Genomic DNA, 21,112 nt, shown 5'->3' with positions numbered 1-21,112 from the left:
GAGCAGTTGATCTTCCGTAATTACACTGGCACCACTCTCCACCTCTTCCTCCGCTACATTGATGACTGCATTGGCGCCACCTCGTGCTCCCGCGAGGAGGTTGAGCAATTCATCATCTTCACCAACACATTCCACCCTGACCTTAAATTTACCTGGACCATCTCTGACACCTCCCTCCCCTTCCTGGACCTCTCCATCTCCATTAGTGATGACCGACTTGACACTGACATTTTTTACAAACCCACCGACTCCCACAGCTACCTGGATTACACCTCTTCCCACCCTATCTCTTGCAAAAATGCCATCCCATATTCCCAATTTCTCCGCCTCCGCCGTATCTGCTCCCAGGAGGACCAGTTCCACCATAGGACACACCAGATGGCCTCCTTCTTTAGAGACCACAATTTCCCTTCCCACGTGGTTAAAGATGCCCTCCAATGCATCTCATCCACATCCCGCACCTCCGCCCTCAGACCCCACCCCTCCAACCGTGACAAGGACAGAATGCCCCTAGTGCTCACCTTCCACCCTACAAACCTTTGCATAAACCAAATCATCCGCCGACATTTCCGCCACCTCCAAAAAGACCCCACCACCAGGGATATATTTCCCTCCCCACCCCTTTCCACCTTCTGCAAAGACCGTTCCCTCCGTGACTACCTGGTCAGGTCCACGCCCCCCTACGACCCACCCTCCCATCCTGGCTCTTTCCCCTGCCACCGCAGGAACTGTATACCCTGCGCCCACACCTCCTCCCTCACCTCTATCCAAGGCCCTAAAGGAGCCTTCCACATCCATCAAAGTTTTACTTGCACATCCACTAATATCATTTATTGTATCCGCTGCTCCCGATGCGGTCTCCTCTACAGTGGGGAGACTGGGCGCCTCCTAGCAGAGCGCTTTAGGGAACATCTCCGAGTCACCCGCACCAATCAACCACACCGCCCCGTGGCCCAACATTTCAACTCCCCCTCCCACTCTGCCGAGGACATGGAGGTCCTGGACATCCTTCACCGCCGCTCTCTCACCACCAGACGCCTGGAGGAAGAACGCCTCATCTTCCGCCTCGGAACACTTCAACCCCAGGGCATCAATGTGGACTTCAAAAGCTTCTTCATTTTCCCTTCCCCCACCTCATCCTAGTTTCAAACTTCCAGCTCAGCACTCTCCCCTTGACTTGTCCGGACTTGTCTGACCTGCTTAGCTCCTTTTCCACCTATCCACTCCACCCTCTCCTCCCTGACCTATCACCTTCATCCCCTCCCCCACTCACCCATTGTACTCTATGCTACTCTCTCCCCACCCCACCCTCCTCTAGCTTATCTCTCCACGTTTCAGGCTCACTGACTTTATTCCCGATGAAGGGCTTTTGCCTGAAACGTCGATTCTGCTGCTCGTTGGATGTTGCCTGAACTGCTGTGCTCTTCCAGCACCAGTAATCCAGACACTGGAAGGAACAACTTAATGAGCTACCTTTTCTGCTGGCAGGTATTTACTTGTAGTCATTGAGTGGTAAGAATAAAAAGCATTGGGATGAAGAACAAAATGTCAGTTGTGTCAGAGCCTAACGAGATTTCTCGTCGTGTCTTGACAAACACACCTCATGAACTACCTGTCCTATCCTATGGTGTCCTTCATCTGATGAAGGAGCTCTGAAAGCTAGTGTCTTTCCCAGAAAAGATTACCAGGATATCCCAGAATTGACTGGCACCTCTTACACCAACATCACCTTTCAAAGGCCACGCAGATTGCCAATCTGGAGCTGTTCTGGTTCCAGATATGAAAGACAGAGAAGATTGGTATCCCACTCTATGGGTGAATCCCAGAGGCACTACTGGATGGGATCGTGCACAGGCAGGACATCGTCTTCTCCCAGTGCCAGCACAGGACGCCATGACACCAGACCATGCCAGCCTGTTTCAAGAGTCTGGAGGAATGGCCAGGATGCATCAGTCAAGGGGAATGCAGAGTAATAGGGTAGGGGTGTGGGTCTGGGTGGGAAGCTCTTCAGAGGGTTGGTGTGGACTTGTTGGGCCAAATGGCCTTTTCCACACTGTGAAGATTATATTATTTTCTTGATTGATTGAAGATCTATGACCTACCCCACCCTGCCAGGGTAAGTGCCACTATCTGCTTTCCAATCACTCACACTCACTGTGTTTCTGCTCTTATACGATGGCTCACGCTCTGTCATTCTCACTATCCTAAACCTGGCACCACTAACTCTGCATAGCCTCTGTACTGCCAAGACACTCACTCGGGACACCTCACCACCTGCACCAACAGATCCAGCTGTGCCATTTACTTCCATCTCCCTTAATACCTGCCTCGCTCACATACTAGGAGGTAAACAAGACTCAGAGAGAGTGAACGCTTTGAGAGCGAGCAAAACGAAGGGAGTTGCAGCCTGGTCCAGTCTCGGTGTTCTGGGTGTGTGTCTGAATACACAGTGTCCTTGCTGCAGCATTACAATGAGAATTGCCATTGCAGTGTGAATTGAATTGAATTGAATTGAATTAGCTTTATTATCACATGTGCTCAAATGAGTACAGAGTAAAGTTTCCAAGATGCCACTTGCGGCGCCATCTTAAGTATAAGGTATATAGGTAAATGTTCTTCAGTACAAGTTCTTAGCAAAGAAAATGAGAAAAAAATGAGAAGTAAAATGTCTAGCATTAAAGATCATGGAAATAAATTAGAAAATAGAGATATAAAATGTTCAGAGAAACTGCGCTTCCAACCCAGTCCATCCTGGCACCCTGCCTCCAATCTACTCCAGGCATTAACTCCAGACCATGTCAGGCTTAACCTTAAGGCTGTCCAGACTGGGAGACTGCTCCGGAATCACTTTGCGGCCAGAGGTCCAAACTGAAGGCACATCGGGCTGAGAGACCACCATGCCAGGTGGACAGACTGCCACGCCAGGCCAAGAGACCACCAAATATGGCTGTGAGGCCACCATCTCAGGCCAAAAGGCCACCACCCTGGGCTGAGAGACCACAACTCCAGGCCGAGAGACCACCATGCTAGGCCGAGAGACTGGTGTAGCATTGAAGTGCAGAAGCATCCTGGAAGTGGATCAGAGCCATATCATGAGGGATCTTTGAGACTGTTGCATGTTGGATGCCATGTCTATGGATAACTGGTACCCAAGTGTCGTGTTCTGAAATGCATTTCACAGCTGAGCAAAATGGAGTTCCTTTGGAGGAAGTGCTGAGCAAAAGACTCAAGGTACCCACTCTGACTTCCATGTTGAGAATTCTCGACACCTGGCATGTTCACCATATTTGGTCAGATCTGAAGCTGGATATTAATAAGCTGCTTAAACAAGCTATAAATCCCCTTAATTGGTATTGCCCAGTGAGAAATCTACCTTGCAGTTTGGCGAAAGCATAAATAATGTAGCAAGGAAATGGGGGCTCAGTGGTATGCACTGCTACCTCACAGCACTAGGGATCCAGGTTTGATCCCAGTCTTGGGCAACTGTCTGTGTGGAGGTTTTACATTCTCCCCATGGCTCCGGTTTCCACCCACACTCCAAAGATGTGCAGATTAGGTGAATTGGCAATGCTAAATTGCCCATAGAGTTCACGGATGTTTAAGTTAGGTGCATTAGGGGTAAATGTAAAGTAATAGTCTGGGTGGGTTACTCTTTGGAGGGTCAGTATGGACTTGTTGGGCTGAATGGCCTTTTTCCACACTGCAAGGTTTCTATGATTCTAACATTGAGATAGGCCTCCCCGTGCGTTTTGTACAAATCTCTCCATAGACTATGTCACTAGGGCCCCTATAAGCTTCCACCCATTGTGTTCAACTTTTGCATTTGTATCAAAGTCAGCAATGGAGCGTCTGGTACCACTGGGAAAATAGCCAGTAGCTAAATCAGTCTCAATGTATGCTCTTATTTCCTGGCTAACAAGGTTTCTTTATTATCACTTCGTTCAAGTCGGACGTGAAAAGTGCAGGAGAGAGGTCTCAGGAAAAATGCGCACTTAATGAATTCTCAGCTTGCTACTTTCTTCTACACTACGTCATGACCCGATATTGATGAGTGCTTCGGAAGAAATCCTTTAATTCATCTTTTTTCTTGCTTACTGACCCAGGGAGTTCAAATAATTTCTCCTTCAGCTTCCAGTCTCCTCTGAGGTCTTGATCGAGAGATTTTGGCAACGGCCTGCCTAATGTATCAGCGGAGCTAATGTGTAAGCAAGAACTTTATTCTGATCATGAAGTGTGATGTCAGGAACTTTGCATATGAAAGTACTGACCACAGGTTTGCAAAGTTGCCTGAGGTTGATACCAAGATGCTGTACAGGTACTGTTTATATACCTGGTTAAATTAAGGAAACAAGGTCTTGGAATTCAGTGTCTTAAAATTATTTGGACATGTTGCAGGTATTTTCAGAGGGCATGGGTGACCTTCTTTCTTAGGCAATTTAGTTTCATAATAAAAGCCCTGACCCTATCCGACTGTTCTCTTAGTGCTGTTTAAAACTAGTGAGATTTATTGCCTTAGCTTTCAGAGGTTGATTCTTATTGTTCCAAGTTATTTTAGCATCGCTTCTTTATTTACTTTTCATAACGATGTTGCCATGGTTGCATTATTTGCTGCTGCTCTTTTCATTTATTCACAATGCCAAACACCCTTTGCAGAGACCTGTTCTTAAAACACTGTTACCATCAGAGGTTGCTTTGTTACAGAGTCACCGAAATGTCACAGAGCAGAAGGAAGCCATTCGGCCCATTGTTGGTCACAACAGGGGAGGCAATGGCCTAGTGGTCTTATTACTGGACTATTAATCTGGAGACCTGAGTTCAAATCCGGCCATGACAAATGGTGGAACTTGAATTCAATAAGTATCTAGAATTAAAAATCTAATGATGCCCGTGAATCCATTAGTGGAAAAGCCCATCTGGTTCACTCATGTCCTTTAGGGATGGAAACTGCCATCTTTACCTGGTGTGGCCTACATGTGACTCCAGACTCACAGCAATGTGGTTGACTCTTAACTGTCCTCTGGGCAATCAGGGCTGGACAATAAATGCTGCCTAGCCAGTGATGCCCTCAACCTGTGAATAAATAAAGAAAAAAAACTGAATCTTCACTGTGGGATTTCATTCAGGCTCCCAATAGCTATGGATGAATTTGAAGGCAAGTAAATCCTCTGATGTATCTTCTTCTCATTCATTTTGAGGTTTGGCCCTTGTTCTGTCCTTGAGAAGCTGTTGGTGACTCACCTTTCTGAACTGTATGCACTGTAGGGGCAGTCTCGTAAGAAGTCTTGGGATTTTTCATAAATTGGAGGCAATCTTTGGAGTTGAAGCTTTTCCCATGTGCCTGCTATTTTCGACCTCTCATTGACAACTGGAGAAAGCTAGGAGGTGAAAATCTATCCAGTGCCTTCTAGCAAACATTTTGCAGGAGATTATGGAACAACATTTGGTACCAAGCCTTACAGTGAGATCTTATAAGTCAACTAAAGGAACATAAGGAATTGGAGTCAGAGTCCGCCATTCAATAACATCATGGCTGAGCTTTGGCATCAGCTCCACTTTCCTGGCAGCTTCCCACATTCATTAAATGCCTGATGGGCCACGGTGGCACAGTGGTTAGCACTGCTGCCTCACAGCGCCAGGGACCTGGGTTCAATTCCCGCTTCAGGCGACTGTCTGTGTGGAGTTTGCACGTTCTCCCCGTGTCTGCGTGGGTTTCCTCCGGGTGCTCCGGTTTCCTCCCACAGTCCAAAGATGTGCAGGTCAGGTGGATTGGCCATGCTAAATTGCCCGTAGTGTTAGGTAAGGGGTAGATGTAGGGGTATGGGTGGGTTGCGCTTCGGCGGGGCGGTGTGGACTTGTTGGGCCAAAGGGCCTGTTTCCACACTGTAAGTAATCTAATCTAATCTAATCTAACTGAGCAAAAAAAAAAATTAATCAACAAGTTATGTTTTAAGGAGTGCCTTGAAGGAGGAACAAGAGGTAGACAAGAGGACAGGTTAATGAAGGGATGTTCTGAGCTTAGTGCTGAGGCAACTCAAAGGCTATACTGCCACCACTGGTGGAATAATTAAATTCAGGGATCCACAAGAGGCCAACATGAGAGGATTGTGGATATCTCAGAGTGCTTTAAAATCAGAGGAGATTACAGAGACATAGAAGGGTGGGACCATGGGTGGATTTGAAAACAAGGATGAGAATTTTAAAATTCAGGTGTTGCAAACTGTAAGCCAAAGCAAATCAGTGACTACGTGCAGCAATGATGAGTAAATAGGACTCAGTGCATGTTAGGACTTAGGCAGCTGCATTTTGGATAAGCTTAGACTTATAGACTGTTGAAGAATGGGAGTGGTAGAGGTCATGGCTTGGGCTCGAGATGTTAACTCTACTTTTTCCCTTTGCTGATACTACCAGACCTGCTGAGTTTCTCCACCACTTTCTGTTTTAATTGCAGCTGGTGGTGTTCCAATCTTCTGCCCTTGTCTTTCGAGGTGGTAGGGGTCGTAGGTTTTTTAAAATATGTTGAAGAAGTCACCTGGGTGATTTGCTGCAGCAGATCTTGTATATACTGTACACACTGTTGCCACTGTGGAGGCAATGAATGAACACTTAAGATAGTGAATGTGGACCTTCTTGAATGCTGTTGGAGCCTGACTCACCCAAGCAAGTAGGGTGTATTCCATCACACTCCTGATTTGTGGTTTGTCGATGGTGGACAGGCTACAGGGAGGCGGGAGATGAGTTACTTTCCTTAGAATTCCCAAACTGTGTCCTGCCTTTGTAACACCTGATAGTCCTGGTATTTACAGTACTGCTTCAGTTCAGGTACGGGTCAATGGTGACCCCCAGGGTGTTGATAGTGGGGAAAATCAGTGATGATAATGCCTTTGAATGTCCAGGGGAGGTGGTGACATTTTCTCTGATTGGAGATGGTCATTGTCTAACATAATGTGGTCTGCAATGAAGGGATTTCAAACGTAGAACTTTGTAAAGACAAAACGTAGTTTTTATGTTTGGATTGATATTGATTTGAAAGAGGGAAAACAAAAGACGTTATTCGCGAAACCATCCAATCCCAAGAATACAAGAGCAAAGTTAGAAATTCCAAGGTAATTGGTGCCTCTGCTATATTGTAACTGGATAAATCCCAAGGTCTGTTATAAGCGGGGCCTTCGAAAATAATTTGAAAGATACAGGTGTTGCTGGCCTTGTGAATGGTCACCAGGTGTTCTGGTCAATATCCAACATCATTAACAAAATCAGAAGTTGCAGGACAAACTCAGCAGGTCTGGCAGCATCTGTGGAGTTAATGTTTCAAGTCTCTCTCTTTCAGTTTTGCTTCTTTCAGATTTTCAGCATCCACAGTATTTTGCTTTTATTGATAAAACTATCAAATGATATGAAAGCTGCTCATTCACCCCTTTATATTTAAACCCTGAGCTTGTGTTCATATTTACAATAAGTGCGAAGGTTACTCTGGGAGGAAATTGCAAGCTTTCAAACCATCAATACCTCGCCTAGCAAAGTGTGAGACCTTTCATGACCTCTGCTAGCGTTTTGATCTTAAACAAACAGCTTGAATTTAAGATTAATGCTCCAAATCATTATGTTTCGAAAACTTCTACAAGAACATATGTCAGCCTTGGTTCAGGCATAGGACTCTTACCCAAATCAAAAGGGGATAACTCATTATTTCCTTCTACTCCTTGGCATTTACAAAGTCTCTTTGGAAATTGGAGGTATGGTTCTACTCGTGTGTTGTGAGTAAGAAAGTCATGGGTTTATATTTTACTCCAGAGAACTGTGTAGGCTGGAACTTCAGTAACGACTCAGTGATGATCTGTTGGAGGTCCTGTCTTTTTGGATGAGATGTGATATTGCGACTCCCTTTTGTTGATAGTCCCAGCCAATATTCAGCATCAGAATATCTGATTGTTATCACATAGCTGTGTGTAAATGTGCTGCTGCATTGCAAGCAGTGACTTCAATTCAGAAGCACTTTAAAGGTTATATGGGGGCCTCCAATTTACAAACGTGTGATTTACAAACGCTTGTTCTTATGAACGCGATACCGTACAGGGGTGTTATGAAAATAATTGACGTACAAACATTTTCTGTTCATAAGAACGGTTACTTTATACTTTCCTGCCCTGTGTTCTGACTTGTGTACGGACTTCAGAACCTGTACACAACCCAGGGACTGCCTATACATCACTATGGAATGGGCTCAGCTTGTGAAAAGCACTACATCATTGCAAGTTAATTCTTGTCTCTAACAAACTCTATGGACCATTTGAAGGTCCCCAAGTGTTGCTCATTTGACTTTTCTGCAGAAAGACACTTGTCAGAAATTGTAAGAAATATGTTGTCTTTTGATTCAAATTTTACTCTACCATCAGTAAAGTGATGGAAGGTGTCATCAACAGTGTGAGCAAGCAGTATCTAATCAGCAATAACCTGCTCACTGTCATCCAGCTTGAGTTCTGCCAGGGCCACTCAGCTCCTGACCTCATTACAGCCTTAGTTCAAACATGGATAAAAGAGCTGAATCTCAGAGGTGAGGTGGAAGTGACAGCCCTTGACATCAAGGCTGCATTCGACTGAGCGTGGCATCAAAGAAGCTTACCAAAACTGGAATCAATGGGCATCAGGCAAACTCTCCGCTGGTTGGAGTCATACCTTTCATAGAGGAAGATGGTGTGATTGTTGGAGGTCAGTCATCTCAGCTCCAGATTCTGGATTAGTGGTGCTGGAAGAGCACAGCAGTTCAGGCAGCATCCAAGGAGCTTCGAAATCAGTGTTTCGGGCAAAGGCCCTTCCTGGATGCTGCCTGAACTGCTGTGCTCTTCCAGCACCGCTAATCCAGAATCTGGTTTCCAGCATCTGCAGTCATTGTTTTTACCTCCATTTCAGCTCCAGGACATCTCTGCAGGAGTTCCTCCAGGAAGTGACCCAGGGATGCTTCATTATTGACCTTCCCCCCCCCATCATAAGGTCAGAAGAGGGGATGTTTGCCAATAATTGCACAATGTTCAGCACCATTCGTGACTCCTCTGATACTGAAGCAGTCCATGTTCAAATGCAACAAGATCTGGACAATATCCAGGCTTATAAATGCCAGGCAATGATCATCTCCAATAAGAGACTGCCCCTGAACATTCAATGGTGTTACCATCACTGAAACCACACTGTCAATATCCTGAGGGGTGGTTATCATTGGCCAGAAATTGAATTGGGCTTGCCACATAAACACAGTGGCTACAAGAGCAGCTCAGAGACTGGGAGTACAACAGCAAGTAATGTGCTTCCTGACTCCCCAAAATCTTCACATCATCTACAAGGCACAATTCAGGAGTGTGGTGGAATACTCCCCACTTGCCTGAATGAGTGCAGCTCTGATAACACTCAAAAAGCTTGACACCATCAAGACAAAGCAGCCTGCTTGATTAGCACTACATCCACAAGCAACCACTCCCCCTATCATTGATGCTCAGTTGCAGCAGTGTGTACTACCTATGAGATGCACTGCAGAAATTCACCAAAGATCCTTAGACAGTGCCTTCCAAATCCACAACCATTTCCAGGGCAGCAGATACATGGGAACACCACCACCTTCAAGATCCCCTCCAAGCCACTCACCACCCTGACTTGGAAGTTTAGCAATCGTTCCTTCACTGTGGTTGGATCAAAATCCTGGAATTCCCTCCTGTGGAGCATTGTAGGTTTATCTTTAGCACCTGCAGCGGTCCAAGAAGGCAGCTCACCACCACCTTCTCAAGGGCAACTGGGGACAGGCAATAAATACTGGCCAGCCAGTGATGCAGGAGTGAATTTTTAAAAAAACACTGCTGTTTTTCAATGCTTTTCTGCGTCTATTTGCTCTGTACAATGCCTGTCTGTAAATCTGACCCTATCTATATAAATGGCTTTTTGCTTCATTATTTTGAACCGTATAGATTCCAATTAGTTGCTTAATTGTAGGATTATTCTTATCATGTTACAGTAGTATTATTTAATACTAAATTCAATTATGATAATATTATTATGTTAAATCTGGGTGACTAACTTCTCGTGAGTAGAAACATGGGAGTGGGTTTTTGAATTTGGAACTTGGCGTTCTGGCATCAACCTATCAATACAGATATCAGCTGTTGGTGATGTTATCTGTTTAACAGCACAAGACTCGAGGCTACTTGAAATCATCACCACAGGCATTGCAAAGTGCTTGCAAAGAAACACAAGCATTCTGCAGCTTTACTGAAGCCCTCGATCAGATAAGCACACTGCTGTTCAATGAGAAGTATCTATCGCCGTGCACCTTCTACATTGTGAAGTGAGCAAATAGCAACGGTAAGCAAATCCTGATACTCAGCAATCTTCCACAATGAAGTAATCGCAGCTTCCTGAATATGGGCAGTCTTGAGGTTAAAGTCAGATCAGCCGCAATGATGGAGCAGGCTTAAAGGGCTACCTGGCCTACTCATGTTCCCTGTTCATTCTGTCGGATACAAGCATGCATACTTTTGGAATAGTGCATTCATTTCTAGTCTCCCTGCTTTGGGAAAATATTGTTGTTAAACTTGAAAGGATGCAGAAAAGGTATTGCTGGTGTTGGAGGGTTTGGGTTATCGAGAGAGGCTGAACGGGCTGGCTTAAAAAAAAGCAAAAGAACCGTGGATGCTGGAAATCAGAAGTAAAACAGAAATTGCTGGAAAAGCTCTGGCAACACCTGTGAAGAGAAATCAGAGTTAACTTTTCAGGTCGAGTGACCCATCTTCAGAACTGCTTGTTGATCCATAGCATTAACTCTGATTTCTTTCCACAGATGCTGCCAGATCTGCTGAGCTTTTCCAGCACCAGCAATTTCAGGTTTTGTTTCTGAATAGGCTGGTGATTTTTTTCCCCGGAATATCAGGGGTGAGGGTTGAACCTAATAGAGGTTTACAAAATTTTAAGGGGCATGGATAGGGTGAATAGACAAGGTCTTTTCCCCAGGGTAGGGTAGTCCAATCTTAGAGGGCATAGGTTTAAGGTGAGAGGGGAAATATTTAAAAGGGGGCAACATTTTCACACAGAGGGTAGTTCGTGTATGGAATAACCTGCCAGAGGAAGTGGCATCTGAATGTGCATATGAACAGGACAGGTTTAGAGGGATATGGGTCAAATAAACATAGAATCCATACAGTGTGGAAGCACGCCATTCTGCCCCTTGAGTCCACACCGACCCTCCAAACAGCAATCTACCCATACCCACCCTCCCTACCCTATCCCTAGAACCCTGCATTTCCCATAGCTAGTCAATCTAGCCTGCATATCCCTGGACACTATGGGGCAATTTAGCATGGCCAGCCCACCCTAACCTGCACAGGTTCGATTCCAGCCTCGGGTGACTGTCTGTGTGGAGTTTGCACATTCTCCCCATCACTGTGTGGGTTTCCTCCGGGTGCTCTGGTTTCCTCCCACAATCCAAAGATGTGCAGGTCAGGTGAACTGGCCATGCTAAATTGCCCACTAGTGTTAGTGTTAGGAGGGAAATGGTTCTGAGTGGGTTACTCTTCGGAGGGTCGGTGTGGACTGGTTGGGCCGAAGGGCCTGTTTCCACACTGTAGGGAATCTAATCTAATAAAAAAATCTTTGGACTGTGGGAGGAAGCCAGAGCACCCAGAAGAAATCCATGCAGACACGGGGAGAACATGCAAACCACAACAGATGCTTGCCCGAAGGTAGAATCAAACCGGGGTCCCTGGTGCTGTGAGGCAGAAGTGCTAACCACTGAACCACCGTGCCATCCCATGGTCAATGTTGGCAAATGGGACTAGATTGATTTAGAATATCTGGTCAGCATAGACGAGTTGGACTGAAGGGTCTATTTCCGTGCTGTACATCTCTATGACTCTATAAAAAGGTGTGAATTAGGAGCATGAGTAGGCCATTCAGCCCCTCAAGTCTGCTCTGCCATTCGATAAGATCATGGCCAATCTGATTGTGACTGCAACTTCTCTTTCCTGCTAACTTGTTCCTGATAACTTTTGACTCTCGTGTTAGTCAACAAAGGCAAATGTGAAGTAGCACTTGGAGTGCTTTACAAATTCATGATAGTAGCTTTATAGCAGTTTATTCTTCACAATTTTTAATGCTTACTGTAAGTAGCTAGTTCCTTTAGTGAGGTAGTGAACATTTTCCTGTGGTGTTTCTTCACCATTACCAATATTTTTAATCAACGTGCTCAGGCATATTAATGACACACCTTTGGAGCAGACTGGGCTAAGCCTTCTAGCCCTGAGGCAGTGACACAACCGCTGCGCTATAAAAAACCCCCTTTCTATCACATTGCTAGGAAAATGGACCAAATATCAACCTTCAGTCAGCCTTCTGAATTACCACATCACTTCACTTTGCTGATACACTGATTTAGCAGTCATAGAGTCATAGAGACGTACAGCACAGAAATATACCCTTTGGTCCAACTCATTCATGCCAACCAGATATTCAAACCTAATCTAGTCCCATTTGCCAGCACTTGGCCTGTGACCCTCTAAACCCTTCCAATTCATATACCCATCCAAGTACCTTTTAAATGCTGTAATTGTAGCAGCCTCCACCAGTTCCTCTGGCAGCTCATTTTCTACACGCACCACCCTCTGCGTGAAAACGTTGCCCCTTATGCCCCTTCTAAACTTTTCCCCTCATACCCTCTAATTCTTGACTCCCCCCGCCCCAGGGAAAAGGCCTTGTCAGCTTATCCTATCCATGCCCCTCATGATTTTATAAAGGTCTATAAGGTCACCCCTCAGTCTCTGACGCTCCAGGGAAAACAGCCCCAGCCTATTCAGCCTCCCCCTATAGCTCAAACCCTCCAATCCTGGGCACATCTTTATAAATCTTTTCTGAACCCTTTCAAGTTTCACAACGTCCTTACTGTAATGGGTAAAAGATGACTGTAGTGTTTGTCTTGCATTCTCATCTCTGAATCAGACGGGTGTAGGATCACGTTGCAGTCTACAGACTTACTCAGCAAATCCTAGTTGCCCTTCCAGTAAAGTAATGTTTGCGAGAGTGTTGGAGATCCTTCCTTTGGTTGAGATCTTAAACCAAGGTTCATTTTTGCCCTGTTTGGTGGACATGACAATCTTATTTTGAACATGTTTTGGAGGTGCTGGTGTTGGACTGGGGATGAAAAAGTTAAAAATCACACAACACCAGGTTATTGTCCAATCTGTTGGACAATAACCTGGTGTTGCTTTAGTTTGAACAGTAAGAAAGTTATCTACAAATTCCAACCAATACCCGAGGGGAAAAACCTCGTCATCGGGTCATAATCACATTGTTGGTTGTAAGACCTTTATCTGTTCAAAATGGCTGTCATGTTTGTTATATTATGAGAGTGACTAGGCTTTGAAGAATACTACATTGGCTCTAAAGCGCTCTGAGATGTTCTGAGCCTGTGAAAGGTGCTATATCAATGCAAGTTATTTTGTTCTGTGTGTCTGTGCATGTGCATATGTGTGTGCGTCTGAATGTGAACACATGCGTGTGTGATTTGGAGGTGCTGGTGTTGGCCTGGGGTGGATAAAGTTAAAGGTCACACAACATCAGGTTATAGTCCAATAGGTTTATTTGAAAGCACTAGCTTTCAGAGCACTGCTCCTTCATCAGGCATTTGTCACCTGTAAGTGCCCTGAAAGCTAGTGCTTCCGAATAAACCTGTTGGACTATAACCTGGGGTTGTGTGATTGTAAACATGCACATGTGTGTATGAGTGTGTCTACGTGTGTACACATGCTTCTGATTTTGCATATGTACATCTATGTGTGTGTCTGGGTATGTATATCTGTGTGCCTGTGTACATAAAAGTCTGCATATATACACCTGTGTGTGTGAGTCTGCATGTGTATACCTATGTGTGTGTCTGCATGTGTGTGTATGTGAGAGAGTGAGTCTGTGTGTATACACCTATGTGTGTTTGTGAGTGAGCGTGAGTCTGCGTGTGTACACATGTGCGTGTATCTGTATGTGTGCTTGTGTGACTGTTTGTGTGTTCACTCCGTGTGTATGTGTATTTGAGAGTCTATGTGTGTGTGTGTGTGTCTGCATGGGTACACCTACGTGTATGTGTAGGTGTATGTATGATCTGTGCCTTTGTGGTATCCATTACTATCAGATTAATCCTGACAATATGAACCTACTTTTATCAAATGCCATCTAGCACTGTGCACTTCAGTGGGACATTTGAAAAAGTTAAAAATCACACAACAGCAGATTATACCCCAACAGGTTTATTTGGAAGCACTAGCTTTTGGAGTGCTGCTCCTTCATCAGGTAGTTGTGGAGCAGGATCATAAAATACAGAATTTATAACAAAAGATTACAGTGTCGTGCAACTGAAACGATACCTGATGAAAGCTAGTACTTCCAAATAAACCTGTTGGACTGTAACATGGTGCTGTGTGATTTTTAACTTCGTCCACCCCCGTCCAACACTGGCTCCTCCACAACATTTGAAAAAGTTGAAGGAGGCTGTAGTAACTTTGCATTGTTCACTGCGAATACTGTGTTTAATTTTTTAGGTACCTTATCCTGTGATACATTGGAAAGAATTTGTAGAAGAATAACAAGGTCTATTTTGGGATTTAGGGCTTTAACTTGTTGAACAGAATGTGCTTTCACTGTGGAAAAAAAAGTTGAGAGAAGACATGCTCCCGGTCCTTAAAGCACTGGGAGCCATTGATTATACTGACAGGAGTAGTTATTCAGAGTGTAATCCTCTGAGCACGAGTAGAAGATTAGCTTCCAGCAAGAGATTATGCTCAACAAACCTCCAGCAAAATCTGTGTTTAGAAAAATTAAAATCTGTTTAGAAAGCAGCTGAATTAATGCATCAGCATGGAGATATTAAGGCTACCCAGCTATTAGATGCTGGGTGTTAAAATGGACCTGTAGCCAGCAGAGAGAAAGAGAGAGATGCAGGGAGGATGAGGAGCAACAGCCTCTGGCTCTCCTGCTGTAATTCAGCACCTTTCGTTTATAATTCATTTATTTCCCATAAAAAAAACTGTGGATGCTAGAAATCAGAAACAAACACAGAAACTGCTGGAAAACTCGGCAAGTTTGTCAGCATCTGTTTAGAGTAAAAGCAGAGTTATCATCTTGGACCTGGTGGCTCTTCTTCGGAACTGGATTTATTTCCCATCCCTAGTTGCCCCTTGAGAAGGTAGTGGTGACCTGCCTTTTTGAACTGCTGCAGTACATGTGATGTAAGTTGACCCACAATACCCTTAAGAAGGGAATTTCAGAATAATGTCCCATCAACAGTGAAGGAATGGCAGTGTATTTCCAAGTCAGGTTGGTGAGTGGATTGGAGGGGAACTTGCAGGTGGGTCATGCAGTCTAATCTCATCCATAGCCAATACGTACTCCAGGGTGACCTGCAAACTGACAGAGGGTCTTGGGCTACCCAATTGGAGCAGGGCTTTGGAGCAACTTCCTACCAGGTCTGGTTCAAACCAAGGAATGACAGGAGCTAAAATACACCATGCCCTCTTACTGCTCTTGGCTGGGTGGGAACATAATTGTCTCAGATGTTTCCCACCAGGAACTTACTGGGAGTTCCAATTGACTTTACCCCCTTGTCCTTCTAAATGGAAACTAGAATGTGGAAACTAGAAACTGCTACTGAGCATCAGTGTGGAGGCAGTGGATGCTTGTGGATATGGTGCTGATCAAGCGGCCTGCTTTGTTCAAGCTTCTTCAGTTTTGTTGGAGCTGCACCAATCCAGGCAAGTGGGGAGTATTCCATCACACTACTGACTTGTGCTTTGTCGATGATGGACAGGGTTTGGGGAGTCAGGAGGTGAGTTACTCGCTTCAGTATCCTTTAGCCTCTGTGTTTATGTGGCGAGTCCAATTGAATTTCTGATTAAATGTTAACCCCCAGGTTTCTGTGATGGAAACACCATTGAATATCAAGGGCTGGTGGTTAGTTTGTCTTTTATAAGCAGCAGCTGTTTATTACATCGATAGTCAGAGTGTCGCACAGTCCAGAAATAGGCCCTTCAGCTCACTATGTCTATGCAAACCAGCAAACACCAAACTACACTAATCCCATTTGCCTGCACTTGGTCCACTGCCGACTATCCTCTGGCATTTTAAGTGCTCATCTTAAATTATAAGAGTACTTGTCTCCATCACCCTCTCAGGCAGCACATTTCATATTTCTACCATTCTTTGGGTGAAAATTATTTTCCTTAGATTGCTTCTAAACCACCTACTCCTCACTTTAAATGTACGCACTCTGATCTTGGGCACATCCACCATTCTCGCAATCTTCTCTTATTATCAGAGCCCCCCCAGCCTATCCAGTCTCTCCTCATATCTGAGACTCTTCATCCCAGGCAACATCCTGATGAGTCTACTTTGCACCCTCTCTAGGGCCAACAAATCCTTCCGATAGTGCGCACTATCGGAACTTCACATAGTATTCCATCTGTGGTTTAAACAATGTTTTATAAAATTGTAACAAGAATTCCTTGCTCCTATACTCTATGCCCCAGTTAATGAAAGCAAGCATCTCATATGCCTTCTTCAACAGCCTGTCTACCTGTGCTGACACCTTCCGGGAACTTTAGACTTGTACACCAAGGTTCCTTTGTTACTCAGTACTCCCTAGGAACCTACCATACATTGTGTATATCCTTCCTGTATTAGACCTGTCAAAATGCATCACCTCACACTTATCAGGATTAAACTCATGTGACATTGCTTTGCCAAATTTGCCAGTTGATCAATATCAGACTGTAGCCCGAGACCATCCCCCTCACTAACAACACCACTGATTTTCTTGTCATCTGCAAACTTACTAATTATACTATTTACATCTACATCCACGTTATTAGTGAACATAGTAAACAGCAACGGTCCCAGCACCGAACTCTGTGTGTGGTTAATTCATATGTTCCAACATACCAAGTGTACAATGAGAAACAAGCCTCAAAGTTGGCTCACCTCATTTCTACCCTTTACATTTTCTAATCAGCCTGCTCAGAGATGTTATTTCAGGAGGTGGGGGACTTGAATCTAGGTCTCCTGGCCTAGTGCACCACTAGAGCCCTTGAATTCCAGCAGCTGTCATACTGGAATTTGAATCTATATGTCAGTGCTTCTGGATTACGTGTCCAGTAGCATTATGACTACATCACCTTCTTCCTTCCCCTATCCTGTCTCCACATTTCTTGCAATTAAAGCCCATTAATCGATTACCTATTTTTAGCAACTGCTTACCTCTATCCCTAAACCTAGGAGGAACTAATCATCAGCCCCATTGTTCAATGCACTTTCAACAGAACATCCCGTGGTTTCAGCATTTTCTCCTTTTCTCCCAGTATTTGGTTTTTAGATGCTGCCAAACCTGGGTAAGGACACATACCAGGGGGTTCTACTGCAGACTGGGTGCAGCCTGACCCTCTCTGACGGGAGAACGGTGAGACCGTGCTGCTTTACCAGCAGACTGAAGCAGGTCCAGGCTTGAACAGAACATGTCAGGTACATTTTTTGTAACAACCCTTTGCAGGTGTGTGCTCCTCCCAATACCACATGGGAGGTTCATAGACCATCTTTGGCACACCTGTGTTATGTCAACGAGTCAGCTCACTGCACTGGCTGAACTGCAGCTTATAAGGTCATAGAGTTGTACAGCATGGAAACAGACCCTCTGGTCCAATTAGTGTGTGTCAACCATGTTCCCAAATTAAACAAGCCCTATCTGTCTGCACTTGGCCCACATCCCTCCAAACCTTTCCTGTTCATGTACTTACCCAAATGTCTTTTAAATGTTTGAACTGTGCCCACATCCACCACTTCTTCTGGCAGCTCATTCCATACACGAACCACTCTCTGTGTGAAAATAATTGCCCCTCATGTCTTTTTAAAATCTTTCTCATCTCAACTTAAATATACACGCCCTAGTTTTGAAATCCCCCAGCCTAGGGAAGAGAACCTTGTCATTCACTTTATCCACGCCCCTCATGATTTTATAAACCTCCATAAGGTCACCCCTCAACCTCCTACGCAACAGTGAAAACCGTCCCATTCTATTCAACCTATTTTTATACCTCAAACCCTCCATTCACGGAAGCATTCTGGTAAATCCTTTCTGAACCTTCTCCAGTTTAATAATAACCTTCCTATAACACAACTGCACACAGTACTCCAGAAGAGGACTCAACAACACCCTGTACAACTGTGACATGACAGCCCAACTCCTGTATGCAAAGGTCTGAGTAACGAAGGCAAGTGTGCTAAACGTCTTCTCAACCACCCTGTCTACTGTGACACAAACTTCAAAGAAATATGTATTTGAACCCCTAGGGTTCTCTGTTCTATATCACTCCCAGGGCCCTACCATTAACTTTTTTAGATTCCCTACAATACGGAAACAGACCCTTTGGCCCAATAAGTCCACACCGACCCTCTGAAGAGTAACCCACCCAGTCTCATTTCCCTCTGACTAATGCACCTAACACAATGAGCAATTTAGCATGGCCAATTCACCTGACCTGCACATCTTTGGACTGTGGGAGGAAACCCACACAGACATGGGGAGAATGTGCAAACTCCACACAAGGTTGGAGTCGAATCTGGGACCTTGGTGCTGTGAGGCAGCAGTGCTAACCACTGAGCCACCATGCTGCCCATTCTGTATCAGTCCTGCTTTTATTTAGAGAAACTCATAGAGTCATAGAGATGTACACCATGGAAACAGACCCTTCAGTCCAACCTGTCCATGCCGACCAGATATCCCAACCCAATCTAGTCCCACCTGCCAGCAGCCAACCCATATCCCTTCAAACCCTTCCTATTCATATACCCATCCAAATGCCTCTTAAATGTTGCAATTGTACCAGCCTCCACCACTTCCTCTGGCAGCTCATTCCATACATGTAACACCCTCTGCGTGAAAAAGTTGCCCCTTAGGTCTCTTCTATATCTTTTCCCTCTCACCCTAAACCTATGCCCTCTAGTTCTGGACTCCCCGACCCTATTTACCCTATCCATGCCCCTCATAATTTTGTAAACCTCTGTAAGGTCACCCCTCATCCTCCAACGCTCCAGGGAAAACAACCCCAGCCTGTTCAGCCTCTCCCTGTAGCTCAAATTTGTTTTACCAAAATGCAATACCTACATTTATCCCAATGAAACTCCAGCTGCTACTCCTCAGCCCATTGATCCAATCGATCAAGATTGCTTTGTAATCTTAGATATCCTTCCTCACTGTCCACTATAGCACTAATTTTGGTGTCATCTGCAAATTGTCTAGCCATGCCTCCTTTATTCACATCCAAATCATTTATATAAATGACAAATAAGTGGACCACTACTGATCCCTGTGGGATATCGCTGGTCACAAGCCTCCAGTCTGAAAACATTCCACCACCACCACCCTCTGTCTCCTACCATAAAGCCAATTTTGTATCCAATTGACAAGCTCACCCTGAATGTGATCTAACTTTTTGAGCCACATCAGGGTGCAGCATTGTGTCTAAATGAACCTTTAACATCTTTTGTGGCTCCTGCAGTTTCTGACATAAACTATTTTCCCCCTTACCCTGTATGCCTGACGTGGAATGCATTTTGTAAATAGTACGGTTATTACAAATCCGAATGAGTGGAACATGATGAATAAGGACAAGTTGAATATTGTTACGGATTCTGGAACATTTAAGTTGAAATATTTTAAAAAACTTTTTATACAGTTTTTTTGAATCAGTTATATTTTTGGAAAAAGGGCACACTACTGTCTTCTCAAGGGTTGCCAGGAATGAACAATGAATGTTCTGAAAGAGGTCATTGGATCCAAAACACTAACTCTGCTTTCTCTCTCCACAGATGCTGCCAGGCCTGTTTAATTTTGCTTGCAATTTCTATTTTTGCTTTGAATTTGTAGCATCTACAGTTTGATTATACCAATGAATGTTGGTCTTGTCAACAAATCCCACAGCCTCGGGCAAAATAATGATATTTAATAAAAGGCTTATCAAATTGCGTTCCAAGAATTTTAGCTTCAACAGGGTGATCCAGTGAATGTATCAGCAGGATAAGGAAGCAGGTAGCTAAAGGAATGTTCTTTTTGTTAAGTTTCACTCAGGGTGTGGGTGTTACTGGCTGGGTCAGCATTTGGAGTCATGGAGTCATAGGGATGTGCAGCATGAACACAGACCCTTTCAGTCCACCTCATCCACACCAACCAGGCATCCCAATCTGATCCCTATTTGCCAACACTTGGCCCGTATCCCTCTAAACACCTCTTATTCATATCCCCATTCAGATGCCTTGAACCACTTCCACTGGCAGCTCATTCCACACACACCCACACACACACACACACACAACCCTCCGCATGAAAACATTGCCCTTGGATCCCTTTTAAACCTTTCACCTCTCACTTTAAACCTATGCCCTCTAGTTTGAGACTCCCCCACCCTGGGAAACAGACCATGTCTATTCACCCTATCCACTATTCCCCATTCCTGATAGCCTTTGAGGAGGTAGTGGTGAGATGCCTTCTTGGACTGCAGTGTACTTGGGAGTGCAGGTACTGTTACGGATGGAGCCCCTGCATTTTGACCGGGTGACAGTAAAGCAATGGCGATGTTTGCCAGTCAGCAAGGTGTGAGGCTCGTTAGGAAATTTGCTGATGGTGGTTTTACTCTTGCCTGCTGATCTTCATGTTTTAGTCATGGTGTCCAATACTGCCACTGTATGTCATCAGTTTAATTTTGTGGATGGGGTACCAATCGGGCAGTTTTTCCTCTGGTTTCTGTTGAGCTTCCTGAGTGTTTGCAATCATCCTCACAAGCGGAGATTGTTTTGTCACACGCCTGACTTGTGCCTTCCTTATATCCATAGCTGATACAAAGTGCATTCTTAATCATAAGAATTAGTTACTTTATTTTTGTTTTGTATTAATAAAGCAGTCATGTTTCCCAGTGAACTGCGCAAAGTTGCTAATTTCAACACAGAGCTGCAAGGGAAACAGCCTTTAGGTTCACTTCCAAATGCAATAAAATGGTTTGTGTGTATCACTACACTTGGAGGGAGTGAGAAAACCATTGATTAAACTGGA

The 21,112-nt window shown here is 44.6% G+C and overlaps 1 long non-coding RNA gene across 1 annotated transcript; it reads left to right on the top strand.

The window, feature by feature from the left end:
* Nucleotides 1-1,324: 1,324 nt before the first annotated feature.
* LOC140478461 (uncharacterized) lies at nucleotides 1,325-20,903 on the top strand. The gene is made up of 4 exons (XR_011960772.1): nucleotides 1,325-1,488; nucleotides 10,170-10,344; nucleotides 17,373-17,532; nucleotides 19,876-20,903. It is a non-coding gene; the product is annotated as an uncharacterized lncRNA (long non-coding RNA).
* The last annotated feature ends 209 nt before the right edge of the window (nucleotides 20,904-21,112 follow it).

This window comes from Chiloscyllium punctatum, chromosome 6 (assembly GCF_047496795.1).
Source record: "Chiloscyllium punctatum isolate Juve2018m chromosome 6, sChiPun1.3, whole genome shotgun sequence".
Classification (NCBI taxonomy): Eukaryota; Metazoa; Chordata; class Chondrichthyes; order Orectolobiformes; family Hemiscylliidae; genus Chiloscyllium; species Chiloscyllium punctatum.
The sequence above is the reverse complement of the archived record's forward strand: the minus strand, read 5'-3'. Positions and strand labels throughout refer to the sequence as shown.